The sequence below is a fragment of the Ochotona princeps genome, chromosome 14 (assembly GCF_030435755.1).
Source record: "Ochotona princeps isolate mOchPri1 chromosome 14, mOchPri1.hap1, whole genome shotgun sequence".
Lineage (NCBI taxonomy): Eukaryota > Metazoa > Chordata > Mammalia > Lagomorpha > Ochotonidae > Ochotona > Ochotona princeps.
In genome coordinates this window covers 53973550-53988816 of record NC_080845.1, presented here as the reverse complement: position 1 = coordinate 53988816, position 15267 = coordinate 53973550, and the positions used below count along the sequence as shown (strand labels likewise).

Sequence of the window (15267 nt, the reverse complement as noted above, 5' to 3'; positions counted from 1 at the left end):
CATGCCAGTGTTGCGGGCAATAGATGAACTCACTACACCACAATGCTGGCCATACCTTATTTTGTTTCAGGTCTTTTCTATATTGTGCATAATTATGACTCACTGGTTTTCATGGCTGTGCCTTATTCTGTTGTATGAATTGGCCAGAGTTTATTCTGTTGCTGGTGGTCTTTTGGTTGCTTCTAGTTTGGGCTGGTAGGCCCAAAGCTTGTGTGTATGTTCTGTGTATGTTTTCAGGTTACAGAGCATGTATTACTATTGGGTGGATAGGAATGATCATAGAGTATACACATGATGTTCTTCAGAAGATAACTTTTTTCCAGTTTATGGTTTTTGTATAGCAATGTTTGTCAGTTCCCTTTGTTCCAAATACTTCCTTATACTTAATAGTGTCAGTATTTTAACATTAGCCATTCTCTCGGTTCTATTTAGCAGTACATTGTGGCCTTAAATTATAACCCTATTTTTTGTTAGTTTCCACCAACTGTGTGGATTTTTCTTCTGGTGAAATGCTTCTTCAGGTCTCTCGTAATTTTTTTATGGGCTCATACTTTCTTCTTTCTTTTTTTTTTATTTGTTGTTACTTGAAAGTTACAGAGAGAAAGTGTGAGGGAGGGGAAGAGGTTGGGCAGGGGGAGAGAAGGTGGGGAGAGAGATATTGAGCTTCATCTGCCATCCTAAATGGCCACAGCATCTGGAGCTGAACTTGTCTGAGGCTGGAAGCAGGAACTTCTGGATATACTATGTGGCTTTTTTGGGGGGAGAGGTGATGAAGGGAGACTTATATGTTATGCATAGTTAGGGTTAAGGTCTGCATGCGTGTAATAAACATGAGAGCTCAAGGAGGAGGCCAGAGGTATCTTCTGGCAGCAGCAGTTCTGGACTGACGTCAAAGCTGAGGGGAGCATGGGGGAATAACTGATTGTCAAGCGTTGTAAACATTGGAAGCAATGATGCAGGCCTGGTCTTTCAGTTCAGCATCCACATTGTGTTCTTCATAGAACAAGGCACCATGTCTTTATTAAAGTAGCTCCCAGGAATTTTCCATTGGAATTGGTGAGCCAGAGTAAATGCTGCTAGCATTTTATAGGCGACAAACGTGGGACCAACAATGGTTAAATTACAGAGAGAAGGAGAAAGCTTCCATCCTCTGCTTCACTCCGGCTTGTAATGGCCGGGGCAGGGCTCAGGCAAAACCACTAACCTGGAACTCTGCATGTTTCCTACTTGGGTAATAGATGCACAGTTACTTGGCAGATCTTCCTCTGCCTTCCCAGGTGTGCGTGCAGTGAGCTGGAAATGGATTAGCTGGAATTTGAAGCTGTGCTCATTTGGGGTGCTGGCGTCCCAAGAGGTGGCTCACATGCTACACCATAACAGTGACTTCTGCATATAAAATTAAAAATTGGAAACATTGCATTTAGGATCATTTTTGGAACAAATTCACATAAAAATATCCAAAACTACCCTTTGACCAGTGAAGTAGCGTAGTTAATGGGTACAAAGATGAAGTTGATGAACATTAGTTGATCTGCTTATTTCTTTAATGCTTGTCTTTGAAAACCGCTTACCCATCTGCACTGCTTTGTGGGGACATTGCCATTCGACTTCATGTTTGATTGACTTTGGTTATTAAAATCTGGTGAACAAGATGCAATTATTTGTAAATACTCAGTTTTATAGCATCCTGATTATTTACTGGTATCAGAGCTGGAATGCTGTCATTATGGTGGGGTCTACAAGGCATAGAATTTATGGAATTTCAACACTGTTGAAGGAGTATTTAGCATACTGTGAGTTGCACTGGCATTTTCAGTACCTTTGTAGCATAAGGAAAAATGCTGTAAATTTTGGTAAATAAAACCAGTCATCACAAAGACATCTAAATTCAAACAAATGAGAAACAGTTTGCATTTTTTGAGGTAGATAGAGAACAGTAAGAGCCAGAGTGCATTAAAGGAAATGATGAGGAGTGTTATCACTGGAGCTGTCAGGAACATTTACAGTCATAATGAATGTGTATTGAAAAGCTCATCTACTGTTTTGTTTTGCTGTTGATTGTTACATTTAAACCAGTTTTTCAGTTGAGTGTTTAAATTGTACTGAGAACTAGCTTCTTATGACTCATAGGGTTATTTTGAAAGGAATTACAGAATTATGAAATTATAAATTTTAATTGGCTATAGAATCAACGTGAGGTTCTGGGGAGTTCGCTGGAGAGAGCGCTTAGATAAGGCTTGCATTGAAGGAAGCCTCCATGTAAGAGGGAGAACATTGGAACTTGGTGTAGATTGCTTAGTTTTAGTGAGAGGAGACAGAGTAGAAGGTGTGGCAGTTTGGCAAGCCCACATCTAACAGCCCTGGTAATTTAGTTGAAATTGGAGGTGTTTGCTGAGTAGGTGCTTGGCAGGGGGTGAGAGAGGCCTGGAACTTCAGGTGTGGGTGAGGGAGGTTGGCTTGAGGCCTGACACAGGCCTGGGGCGTGCACCGTGTCTTTGATCTGTGGTACCATAGCAGCTCCTGTTGCTCTATTCCAGAGCATGATACATTTCCTAGCACCGCAAGATATTTTTAAGGAGCAGAGAAGGTTGCAGGTTCATGCTTCATACATGAGGTAGGCTTGAGCTTATTCATGGAGGGCTAGTTAAGAGTAATCAGCCATGTAGTTCTAGAGATTGGGTTTTGTTCACTCTTTTATTATTCTGCTTCCTTTAGAGCTTTATTTCCTTTGGTTATGCTAAAATCTCCACTCAACACTGTGGATGGTAGCCTATGGTAGTAATGGTATCACCACCTGGGCATGTTACTGTTTTTCATTCCAAATAGCAAAACTATCAAAGACATGGGGTAATATGCCCAGCTTTTGGATGTGTGGTGCAGACAGTCAGACCCTGTTGGCTCCTTGTTTTTGTAGGTAAAGTTTTGTTAGAGAAGAGCCTTGTCTATTCATTTTGAGGTTATTTGTGACTGCTTTTGTACTATAATGGCAGAACTAGATAGTTGCAACAGGGCTTGTATGGCCCCTAAAGCCTAAAATATTTTTTTTAACCTTTCCAATTTTTAAATTGTATTTTTGACAATCTTCACATAGTTAATTAGGATAAAAAGGTTCAAGGGCTACAGGAAAGTGGGTTAGACTATTATTTCCACATTGTTCCCTTCATGTATCTGAGGTAAAGGGGGATTTTAAGGGAGAAGCCTCACCCAGTCTCCCACCCACCCCATGTCCCTGATGAAAGCCTAAAATATTTTCAAATGGTTCCTTACAGAAAATTTTTGAATAGTCCATTTTACAGTGGGACAACAATTTGTTTCTGTAAGGATATGCAAATCTTTTTTTGAAATAGGTGAATTGATACAATTCCGAATGGTCTCAGGAGAATGAGGCTCATATAACTGATGGTATTGGTTATTGTAATGAAGAAACCGGGGTGCTTGATTTCAGCGACCTCGTATTTGAAAAGGTCTTAGAAATAAAATCAGTTGTGGTCCTGGGTAATCCCACATGATTCATGAACAACATAGGTCTTGTGCTTCACTAAGGGGTGGTCTGCTGTTAAAGGAAGTTTTAATTAACCTTTGCTAATTATCTACACATTTAAAAACTAAACCCTATGTGCAAAGAAGCCCAGGGATTTCTTTGGGAAATAAACACATAAAAAATAAGATATTAAGAGGAATGAGGAACAGAAAGGAAAAACTCCTGTAAGAATATATTGGATTTGCCTGGCATACTTTGGTACTAGGCTATTGGTAGCCTAGTGGCTAAAGTCCTTGCCTTGCATGTGCTGGGATCCCATATGGGCACCAGTTCTAATTCCAGCGGCTGCTCCAATTCCCATCCAACAGCAATTGAGGACAGCCCAAAGCCTTGGGAACCTGCACCTGTGTAGGAGACCTGGAAGAAACCCCTGGCTTTGGATTGACTCAGGTCCGAGTATCGCGGCTACTTGTGGGAGTGAACCAGTGGATTGGAAGATCGTTCACTCTGTAAATCTGACTTTCCAATAAGAATAAAGAAATCTAAAAAGAAGGAAGAATGTATTGGGTGCTGATATTTGGCAAGGGACAGGCATTTGGAACTGAGACTAAGTCATTGTTTGTTATCCTTGTCCCATACTGGAATACCTGATTTGAATTCTTAGTATTTTTCATATAGCTTTGTGCTAATGTGCACCCTGGGAGGCAGCAGATGATTGTGTAAGTTGTGGCTTCGTTGCCACCCTGTGGACAGCCTGGGTGGAGTTCCAGGCTCATTACATTGGCCTGGCCCTGGCTTTTGTGGGCATATGGGGAGTGAACCAATGAATGGAATATCTTTTTCCATCTATGTCTTTTTCTCTCAGCCTTTAAAATAAAATGAAAATTAAAGTGAAAAAGATTTGGTTGAGTGAGACAGAAAATCCAGGGGATATGTGGAGAAGACACAAGGATGGATAGCACTTTTACGATGACCAGTAGCATATGTGCCGCCATCTAACTTTGAAGGCAGAGTTGCATTTCTGTTTTGTACAGGCTTTTCTGATGCTACCTGTTGTCTTTATAATATCACTCGAAGGATCTCCAATGGTATTATCTGTGTTCCAAAGAATCAACTATGAGTGGGAATTTAGTGGTTGAGAATTTCTCAGTTCAATTCTTGGCTCTGGCTTCTGACTCCAGCCTCCTGTAAATGGAGACTCTGGGAGGCAGTGATAATGGTTCAAGTGATTAGGTTCTTAACAACCGGTGGGAGACATCAGTTGTGATTCTGTCTCAGCTTCAGGCATGCTCAGCCATAGCTGTTGTGCTCTGTTCAGCAGTGGATGGGAGGGAGCGTGCTTTTTCTCTGCTTTTCAAAGTTTCTAAATAAATGTATTTTATATTTGATGATTTTTTCATAGTTGATCAGGGTGGGAAGGATCAAGGGTTAAGGAAAAGTGGGTATGACTATTTTCAGATTTTCTTTCTTTTTTAACTTGTTTTTTCTATTTAAGATTAATTTATTTTTATTGGAAAGACAGATATACAGACAGAAGAAGAGTCAGAGAGGAAGCTCTTCCATCTGATGATTCACTCCCCAGGTGGCCGCAATGGTCGGAGCTGAGCCAGTCTGACCCCAGGAGCCTGGAGCCTCCTCCAGGTCTCCCATGCGGGTGCAGGGTCCAAGACCTTGAACTGTCCTAGACTGCTTTCCCAAGCCACAAACAGGGAGCTGGATGGGAAATGGAGGAGCCAGGATTAGAACCGGCACGCATATGGGATCCTGGTGTGTGCAAGATGAGGACTTCAGCCTCTAGGCTACCACACCACACCCATTGTCAAATTTTCTATTTCTTCTTCCTGTATCTGAGGGAAGAGGGGAGAAAAGAGGAAGAGTCATACCTATCTTCCCAACTGAACCAGTACCTGGGGATAGGGAATGGCTACCTGTTGTCAACCCAGTGTCCTGATATGACACATGCACTTAGGGTTCTGCCCAAGTGTTTTAGATCGTTCTGAAATGCTGTCGATCTCACCAAATGCAGAAATCCCTTCCATTGTCCTTTGGCTGATGTAATTGACCTTAGAGTTTCCATTCGCCCAAATATTTGCTGTTATTGTTTGGGGTAGTTGTCCAAAATTTTCTGTCCTCCTCCTCCTGCTATGGAACAAATGACATTGCAGGCCCTAAGGGGCTGCCATGTCCTCCATGTGCATCTAGGCTAGCCGTCCACTGCTCTGTCTTTTCCACTGAGGTGGTCTAATTCTGACACATGCACTCTGTGATCAGACCACCAATTCTGCACATGAGACTTCATGCCCTTGCGTGTCCCCAGCTGTGCCATTCCAGACCTTGGTAAGCACACACACCAAGTCCTCACAAGTGTGTCACCTGGTGACCAGTGAGCTGACACCACTAGTGCTGTGGGCTGTCTGACCCAGGCCCCACCCGACTCCCAACACCCAGGGCTCATGTACCTGACACCCACTGTGTAGGCAGGCCCAAGGATCCAGGCCAAGCAACCTGGGCCCCAATGGGACCCCTACCCCCGGGGCTCATGGACCCAGCACCTACCGCATAGGCAGGCCCAAGGATCAGGTCAGTCTCCTTTTTCCTTCTGGTATCTGGGGAAAGTGGAGAGAAAAGGAGAGGACTGTTCTCTAAGGATGGGAGATGGCCACCCTATGTCATCCCTGGGTCCCCGATGTAGAGCATGTTCTGAGGATACAGATTTAATGATTTTGATGGTTCTGAGATGCTGCTGATTTCATTGCTCCAAGGTTGAGGAAATACTAGCAAGGTTGGTCTATTGGCTGGCATAGCCCACTTAGTTTAGATTCATCTAGATACTTGTCAGGGAGAGCTGTCCAATCTGCGCTGCCCTCCCTGGTACTAGTGTATTCTGCAGGCCTCAATGAACTGGTTGTCATGTCCCCCAAAGGCATCTGGATATGCCGTGCACTACACAGGTTTCAGCAACCATGGAGATCTAGTTCTGACACATGCACTCCACAGTCAGACCACATATCCTGTGATTTTCACTATGGTTGGAGTTCTGAGTCCAGCGATCCAGTTGGAGAAGGGGTGTCCCAAGAAAGCTTGCCAGAGGTGACCCCAACCTGACCCCTGTGTGTGTTGGCCAGTGAGGGGTCTGGCTCAGCCCATCATCCAGATCAGCCTATGGACACACTGGTGGCTGTATTCACCTGGTCATTTCTGCCTGCAGCCCCATCTCACATGCAAACTGGTGAATGTTGCAGCCTAGCCTAACTGCTATCACACGCTTGGCCCCTCATGTACACCAGCAGGAACTGCAGCCCAGTTGGAGTGACCCCCGTAACTCCCACTAGGTCTACCCACAATCCTGGTTTCTGTATATGTCAGTTTGTGCAGCAGACTGGTTCTGTCTGTCCCACATCCTGTTCAGTTCTTATATACATCAATGGGCATTGGAGCCTAGTTAAACTCAACTGACCCTAACATCCAGCCCACACTCATGACGGCAGGTGCCACAGCCTGTCCATCCAGTCTGTTCCCAGCCCTAGTTCCCATTCTCACTAGTGGGAACTGCAGCCCATCATAGAGGTGCCCACAATTTCCCTACTAGGCCCACTCCCAGCCTTGGATCTTGCACTTTCCAGGTGGTTCTGCAGTCTAACCTGACAGAATTTGGCCACTGATGCTGTTGCAAAGCCCGCCCAGCCTGCAATTACTGTGGCTCATGCATACACCAATGGATATATTCTCTTAACCCGGCCTTGTTCTCTCCCCAAACCAGCTCATGTGCAGGCCAATGATTGTTGCAGTCCTATCCAGCCTAGTCTGTTCCCAATCCCAGTTCTCACATTTGGCAGCAGGAACAGTGACCCAGTAGGGGTCCTCCCACAGCTCCCCTACTGGACTTGCTTCTCATCCCCAGTCTTACATGTGCTGGTGGAAGCTGAGGTCTAGACTGTTATGGCTCGCCTTAATTTGACATCTACCAGTGGGTGCTGCAGCCTGGTCTGGCCCAGCCTGCCCCAAGTTCCAGCTCTTGCTGGTGGGTGCTACAGCCTAGCCCAATCCAGCCAGCCCCCAGTCCCGGCCCTAATGTGAACTGGCTGGCTTTGTGGTCCAGTCCAGTTCTTCCTGCACCTCATTCTGATTCCTACATCTGCCAGTTGTTGCTATGAACTGACCCATCCTGTCCCACCCTTATACCTGACCCATACATGCCAGTAGGTATTGTAACACTGGTCTGTGCTGCTGCCAGCCTTGGTTCTTGCCCTTACCTGCAGGGTCTGCATCTTGACAGATGAGTTCCCAGGCTCCTGTATCAGATCACCTCCTGGGGACAGATGTCATGCATGCTGGTAGGTCCAGGTTGGCTTGGCCCACTTCCTGTCCTGGCAAGAATTGCAGCCTTTCCCAACTGGCCTACACCCATTTTGGTTCTTACTGTTGGGTGCTATAGCCCAGCCCTGCCTGGTCCACTGCCAAGCCAAACTTTTGCATGATTCAGAGGGTACAGGGACCTAACCCAGCCTCTCCTACTTCTACTCTGGCTCTTGTGAGCACCAGTGGATGCTGGACCCTAGCCCAGGCTGGCATTAAGCGCTTCTTTCTTTCAAAATAAACCTGTGGATGGCATTTCATTAAGATTGAGAATTTCCCTTGCATGGAACCCTCTTTGTTGTAGCTGCAACTCCCTGTGACGGAAAGTTGTGTTTCCTGTGATAGTTTGTGCTATCTTCTTGACCATTTTGCACTTGATTTTGAAACTCAATTCTGTCATAGTATCCTTTGCACATTGCTGCCACTTCTACATATCTGAAGTTGTCCAACAACCCTACCAGGGCACATGCCTGACAGTCAGTAATCTCTTTCCTGAGAGGCTGTCCTTCAGTGGCAAAAGGAATTTGTCCAGATTTTGCATTTTTTGTGCTGATTTGGCTAACCGGAACTTTCTATTAATGAGGCGGCATTGTTTCTCAGGCAATTATACTCCAGTATGATCCCTCTAAGCTAATGATACCCAAAGACACAATTGGAAGCCTTGGAATTACTGGAGGAGCAATTTAGCATGTGCTTACCCACACACACACACACACACACACACCAGACAAGGTTGAACAGGTAGAAAAAAATGGAAAACTTGTGAGCTCAGGTACTTATGTCTAAATATGTAGATATTTTCAAAAATTATTTTGAAACTTTTTTTTTTTTTTTAAACTAAGTGATTCTTATAGTAACTTGCAAGGCTACTGCTTTGGGAGTCTTGGCACTTGTCAATAACCAAGTACCGGGAAACAGAACATTCTGAATAAATATATTATGGAAGATCTTAAGACAAAAGTGTAAATTTTTGAGTGTATATTTTTGAGAACTAGGGAACTGCTAGAATTTTGTTAAATTAAGAGATCCTATATATGATACCAGTTTACTTAGGTGGCAGTATCTCCCTTTCAGGTTCCCACAATGAGGTTTTTTGGTTATTATTTCTCCAATGAGACATCTTCCACCAGGTGGTGCTCTTGGACAGCAAGATCATGTAAGGCTCTTAGTTTCCAAATGTGATAAAATGTTTGAAACCAAGTTATCAAGAGTTCTTTTCTATTTTGTGTTTTTATTTACATCAGAATACAGCTTATTCTGAAATAAGAAATAATTTTGAGCTAGAATACTAATGACTTAAATTCCATATCCAGGGCAAACGTGCCACCATCCTAGTCCTGTTTTGATTCAGTGATAGAACTGTTGGCGCGAGAACTCATGAGCTTTGGGTTTTAGTTCTGGAGCAGTATATATATAGCAAGGTAAGTGTCAGGGAAATGTTCAAATGTGAGGGATTAGGACAGGATAACTTTACAGAAATATCTCTAAGGTGTTGGTGTGTCCATGTTGAATTTTTATGATTGTATTCTTAATGTTCTATAAATTTTTACTTGAGCAAGGATGAAGGAGCAGTAAGTCTGGCTGAGTTGGCGGGGGGTGAAAGGAGCTGCTTTGGGAAGCACACCAGTTTCTTTTATTTATTTATATTTATTTAGTTTTTTTTTTTTTTGACAATCTTTACGTGGTTAATTAGGGCACAAAGGTTCAAGGGCTACAGGAAAGTGGGTAAGATTGTTATTTCCACATTCTCTTCTTTTGCTGTATTTGGGGTAAAGGGGGAGGAAAAGGGAGAAGCCCCATCGAGTCTCCCACCCATCCCAGGTCCCCGATGTGGGGCATGCTCCGAGGGTCTTACTCAAGTGGTTTTGGTGGTTTAACAGTTCTGGATTGCTGCCTATCTCACCATTCCAAGCACGATGAAGTTGCTGCAGAATCCACTGATTGACATAGTCCATCTCAGAGTCTCCATTTGCCCAGATTTTCACTGATTGTGCTGTGCACTGCTCTGTCTGAGCTTCTGAGGAGGCTTGGCTCTGGCATTTGCACTCCAGGGCAGACCATGGAACCTGCACTTCTCTTCATGGTTGGGATTCTGGGTTCGGCAGTTCGATTGGGGAGATCTTTAAAGAAAGTGTCTGAAGTGATCCCGGACCAGATTCTTGTGTATACTTTGCAAGCACAGGGCCCGGTACAGTCCATTGCCTCAATCAGCTGGTGGTTGCAGTTGCTGGGTGGGTTCTGTTTCCAGCCCTGTCTTCCACTGGAACCAGTGGGTGTTGCAATGCAGCCTAATTCTGCCTAGCACACACTTGACCCTCACATAAACTAGCGGGAGTTGCAGCCTAGTCGGAGCTGCCCACAATAACCTCCACCAGGCCCACTCCCTGCCCTGGTTCCTGTGCTTGTCAGTATGTGCAGTAGACTAGTCCAGCCTGTCCCATATCCCATTCAGCTCTCCTACAGGTCAATGGGCATTGAAACCTAGTTCAGCCCAACCAGCCCCACTATCCAGCCCACACACCTGCCGACGGGTACCACTCTCTGTCTAAGCACGCCTGTCCCTGTCCTGGTTTTGGTGCCCTGCAGTGGAAGTGGTAACCCAAGAGGGAGGTGCCCACTGTTTCCCTCCTAGGCCACTCCCACTCCTGGATCAAGCACTCTGCAGGTGGCTCTGCAGTTTAACTTGGCAGATTAGCCACCGGTGCCAGCATCATTTATCTGCTGCTGTGGCAAGGCCCAACCAACCTTCACCCACTCTATTTTATGCTTTCTGCTTGCACCAGTCGGGACAGTCAACCAAGCCTGGCTTTTCCCTGATCTGGCTCGCATGAGGCGCACAGGTGTTGTAACCTTGCCGGGTCTGGTCTGCCCCCATCCCAAACTCATGCTCTGCAGTGGGCGAGGTGTTCCAGCAGGGGTGCCCTCCACATTTCCCCTACCAGCTTTACCCCCTCCCTCCCTGGTTTCTACCAACGCTGCATCCCAGTCTGGCATGGCCTGCCTCACCTTGGTGTTTGCTAGTGGGTGCTGTAGCCTGGCCCGGCCTGGTCCACCCCCAATTCCAGCTAGTGACGGTTACAATCTAGCCCAGCCTAGCATGTACCCTATCCCAGCTGTAATGTGTATTGGTATATGTTGCGACCATACCTGGCCTGACCGGCACTGTTCTGGTGCTCGGATTCGCCAGTGGCTGATATAAGCACACCAGTTTCTTACTGTGAGTTCCTGAAATTGAGTCACTACCTGTTATGGGATCATAGAGGCAGTTATGAGCCGTAAATCCCAATAGTTAATCCCACTTATAAAAATTGCATCATTAAGATTAAAACGACAAGTTTTATTTTGGTGTGTTTTATTTACCCGGTTATATATCTGAGTTTTAAAGACTTGTGAGTATTCTATGATGATAAAACATAGTTTTGGGAATACTATTATAATTTTTCCCCTTGGAGGAATAATGATAAATCAGTTTTTTTTTTAAAGATTTATTTATTCTGTTACAAAGTCAGATATACAGAGAGGAGGAGAGACAGAGAGGAAGATCTTCCATCCGATGATTCACTCCCCAAGTGAGCCGCAACGGGCCGGTGCGCGCCGATCCGAAGCCGGAAACCAGGAACCCTCTCCAGGTCTCCCACATGGGTGCAGTGTCCCAAGGCTTTGGGCCGTCCTCAACTGCTTTCCCAGGCCACAAGCAGGGAGCTGGATGGGAAGTGGAGCTGCCGGGATTAGAACCGGCGCCCATATGGGATCCCGGCATGTTCAGGTGAGGGCTTTAGCTGCTAGGCCACGCCGCCGGGCCTAGATAAATCAGTTTTTATGATCAAAATCTTACTCTGTGATTGAAAATGAAATCCGTGGGAATACCTTTGTTTTTTTGTTGTTGTTGTTTTTGAATAGCAAGAGGAAAACTTAGTAGCTTGAGTTGTCTGTTGTTCTGAGGGATTGCTAAATCTAACATTATTTTAAGTGAGAAGCAGTAGAAAATGAAGCAAGGTGAAAAAAACCATACAATTGGGAAGATAAGGAAACAAGGAACAATTCTTACTGTGAAGTGTGGAGTAACACTTTGATTTTAGTTATTAATATATTTCATTGTAGAAAAAAGACTACACAGTATAGTGAGAAAGAGCTTGAATTCTGGAATCTTTGAAGAACTGTTTTTCTTTTTTTTTTGTGCATTATCTTTGAAACTTTATAACAGTAGGATAGTGATTTCCATAGTATAGTTTTAAGTTACTATTCTGTTAGTGGCAATTCAGTGGTAAGTCTTGTATTTGAAATGTTCTCAAGTGGATGTTGGCTGGGCCGTCTTAGGGGTCACTGAAAGCAATGAGGCCGAAGAGGCAGAGCATGAGTTTTTATTTATCTTAAAAAAAAGTTGTTAATTTTTGGAAAGACTGAGAGGTACACTGTGAGAGAGCTGGAGTGCTTCCATCCACTGGTTCACTTCCCACATGCTTGTAGTGTAGTGTGTCAAGGAGAAACACCTTGTCACAATTCTGACTTATAATAAGGGGATTGGCACCAGCGTTTATAAAGGAATCGATTATGAAGAACCTTGTTTTCCTAGACAGGCAGTCTACTGGGCCATGGTCAAATTTTTAAAAATGAGGCCTGTAAGTTACTGTACATCTGCTTTCCTTTTGTTTGCTCTAAAAAAAAATTTTGTTTTAAAGATTTTCATTGGCAAGTCAGATTTACAAAGGAGAGACAGAAAGATCTTCCAACTGCTGGCTCACTCCCCAAGTGGCTGCAACAGCTGGAGCTGAGGTCATTCAAGGTCAGAAGCCAGGAGCTTCTTCTGGGTTTCCGGATTGGGTACAGGGTCCCAAGGCCTTGGTCCATCCTCAGCTGCTTTTCCAGGCCACAAGTAGGGAGCTGGATGGGAAGTAGACCAGCTGGGATATGAATTAGCACCAATATGGGATCCCGGTGCATGCTAGGCAAGGACTTTAGCCACTAGGCTGTCACGCTGGGTCCCCTCTTTCCATTTGTAAAGCTCTGTTGCTTTTATTTTCCTAGTCCAGGATTTATTCCACTGCTTTTCAGATTTTCTGCATTAAGGGAATAATTGGTAAAGACTTAATTAAACTCTTTCCTTGATATTGGGTACCAAGAATGGTTTTGCTCTGTTTTTCAAAGTATAATCCTAAGTTTTAAAAATTTTTTTACGTATTGTTTTGTTGTTGCTGCTTCATTGTAGTTGTCCAAATCATGTCATTAGGTATAAGGGATGTCCCTAGCTTTACAGTCAGTATAATTGAGACAGGCAGTTTAAATGAGTGTGAGCTGTGTCAGCCTTTGAAAGGAGAAGAACTGAACATCTCAGTATAATTTAGCGATGACATTTTCTGTGGTGGTAGAAATAATATAGTCTGTTCCATGTAGGTATATCTTTTTGATTACTCCATTTGAGTCATGGGCAGACTTCAAACTTTTTGAGTCCTTAAGTTTTCTTACTATCTTATCAATCTTAGAATGTCTTTTAGGTGATGGGTACTAGATCTGTATTTCAATAACTGGATTTATTTTCGTTATAATGAGAGATGGGAGAGAGGAATAAGAGTGAGAAATAGGGAAAGACAAAGAGAAATATTGATATACTACCTGCTGGTTCATTCCCAAATATCCACAAAATCTGAACTGGCTGGGCTGGGTTGGGTTTAAGGTCAATCCAGGTGTGACAGAAATCCAATTCCTTGAATCATCCTGCTGTCTCTCAAGGTGTTCATTAGTAGAAAACTGTAATCAGGAGCTGGAGCCTGATGTTAAATTCAGGTACTCTAATGTGGGAGATGGATGTCCTTGCTTGTGTCTCAGTGATTAGACTGAACTTACCCACACTGGATCTCCTCTCCTCTCCTCTTCTCTCCTCTGCCTCTCCCTTTCCTGTCTTTTCTTTTTTAAGGTTTAGTTTTATTGGGAAGGCAGGTTTTTATAGAGGAGAGACGGATCTTTAATCTATTGGTTTGTTTCCCAAGTGGCTGCAATGGCTAGACTGAGCCATTCTGTAGCCAAGAGTCAGAAAGTTCTTCCTGGTCTCCCACGTGGGTGCAGGGTCTGAAGGCTTTCCCAGGCCATAAGCAGGGAACTGGATGGGCAGTGGAGCCACTAGGATGTGAGTGGGCACCCATATGGAATCCTAGCACATGTAAGGTGAGAATTTAGCCACTAGATTATTGTGCCGGCTCTGCTTACAGTGTGATTTGAAAATCAGTCCCAGCTATAATATTGAAGGTACTGAAAATGACAGAAAATAGGGAAGAAATCTGATTGTAATTGTCAGGGTCAGAATCAAGATGATAGGTAGTGAAGTTAGGAAAGATGTGATAAGCCTCAAATTGAGTAACAATTTGGTGATTTAAACTAATTTTGTGGAAAAAAGGCCATGCAGACTCTGCCTCTTTAGCTGTGTGGAATACTACCATAAATGCAAGAGTATTAAGAACCGTGTGTCAGTTTATCAGCTGTCTTTCTATGGGTACCCAGATCTGTTTGCAAAGCAAATGATGTACAATGCAGTGAAACAACTGTTGAAAGTGTCTCTGTGTGCATATTGTAGCCGTGTCTTGTGTTTACTTGATGGACAGTTCCGAGTACATTAGTACCTTTTGGTGCATCTTTGTGGTCTGGCAAGGGACTGGACTATAGTATTGCCCTTTCATAATTTCCAGTTCCACAGGGCTCCTTTTAGAGAGTCACATGTTGTTATTAAGGCTGGGCTAGATCCCAGTTTATTCAGTTTTTACCCTTGCTCAGCAAGACTTTATACTTTTGCAATTTTATTTTGTCTTGCTTTGGCCATTGTCATATTGGATCTCTGCATTGTGATGGCACGTGAGATGAAGTTGCGTATGTAGGGTTAATTCCTGTGGTGTTCATTTGGCTGGCATCAACTTTGTCTAGCTACTGGATGCATTTATAGAGTCCTGACATAGTTGCTTAGTGCTGAGCAAATATATGATTTATTTTTTAAAGATTTATTTATTTTTAATTACAAAGTCAGATGATATACAGAGAGTCAGAGAGAGAGAGGGGAAGATCTTCCGTCTGATGATTCACTCCCTAAGTGAGTGCAACGGCCAGTGCTGTGCCAATCTTAAGCCAGGAGCCAGGAGCCAGGTCTCCCACATGGGTGTAGGATCCCAATGCATTGGGCCGTCCTGGACTGCTTTCCCAGGCCACAAGCAGGGAGCTGGATGGGAAGTGGAGCTGCCGGGATTAGAACCGGAGGCCACATGGGATCCCGGGGCATGTTCAAGGTGAGGGCTTTAGCTGCTAGGCCATGCTGCCGGGCCCAAATATATGATTTAGATTTGAAGTATTTCTGTGTGTCTTAAGCTTACAAGCACTAACTTTGTGTTTATGACCTGTCTGCAAAGCCCCTGCTTCCTTTATCTACTTAAAAATTATTATAATAATCTAAG

General features: G+C 44.1%; 1 protein-coding gene across 7 annotated transcripts in view; it reads left to right on the top strand.

Annotated features, from left to right (window-relative positions):
- The window catches only part of KDM4C (lysine demethylase 4C), a 325582-nt gene that overhangs the window by 40505 nt on the left and 269810 nt on the right, over positions 1-15267 (top strand). The window lies entirely within an intron of this gene.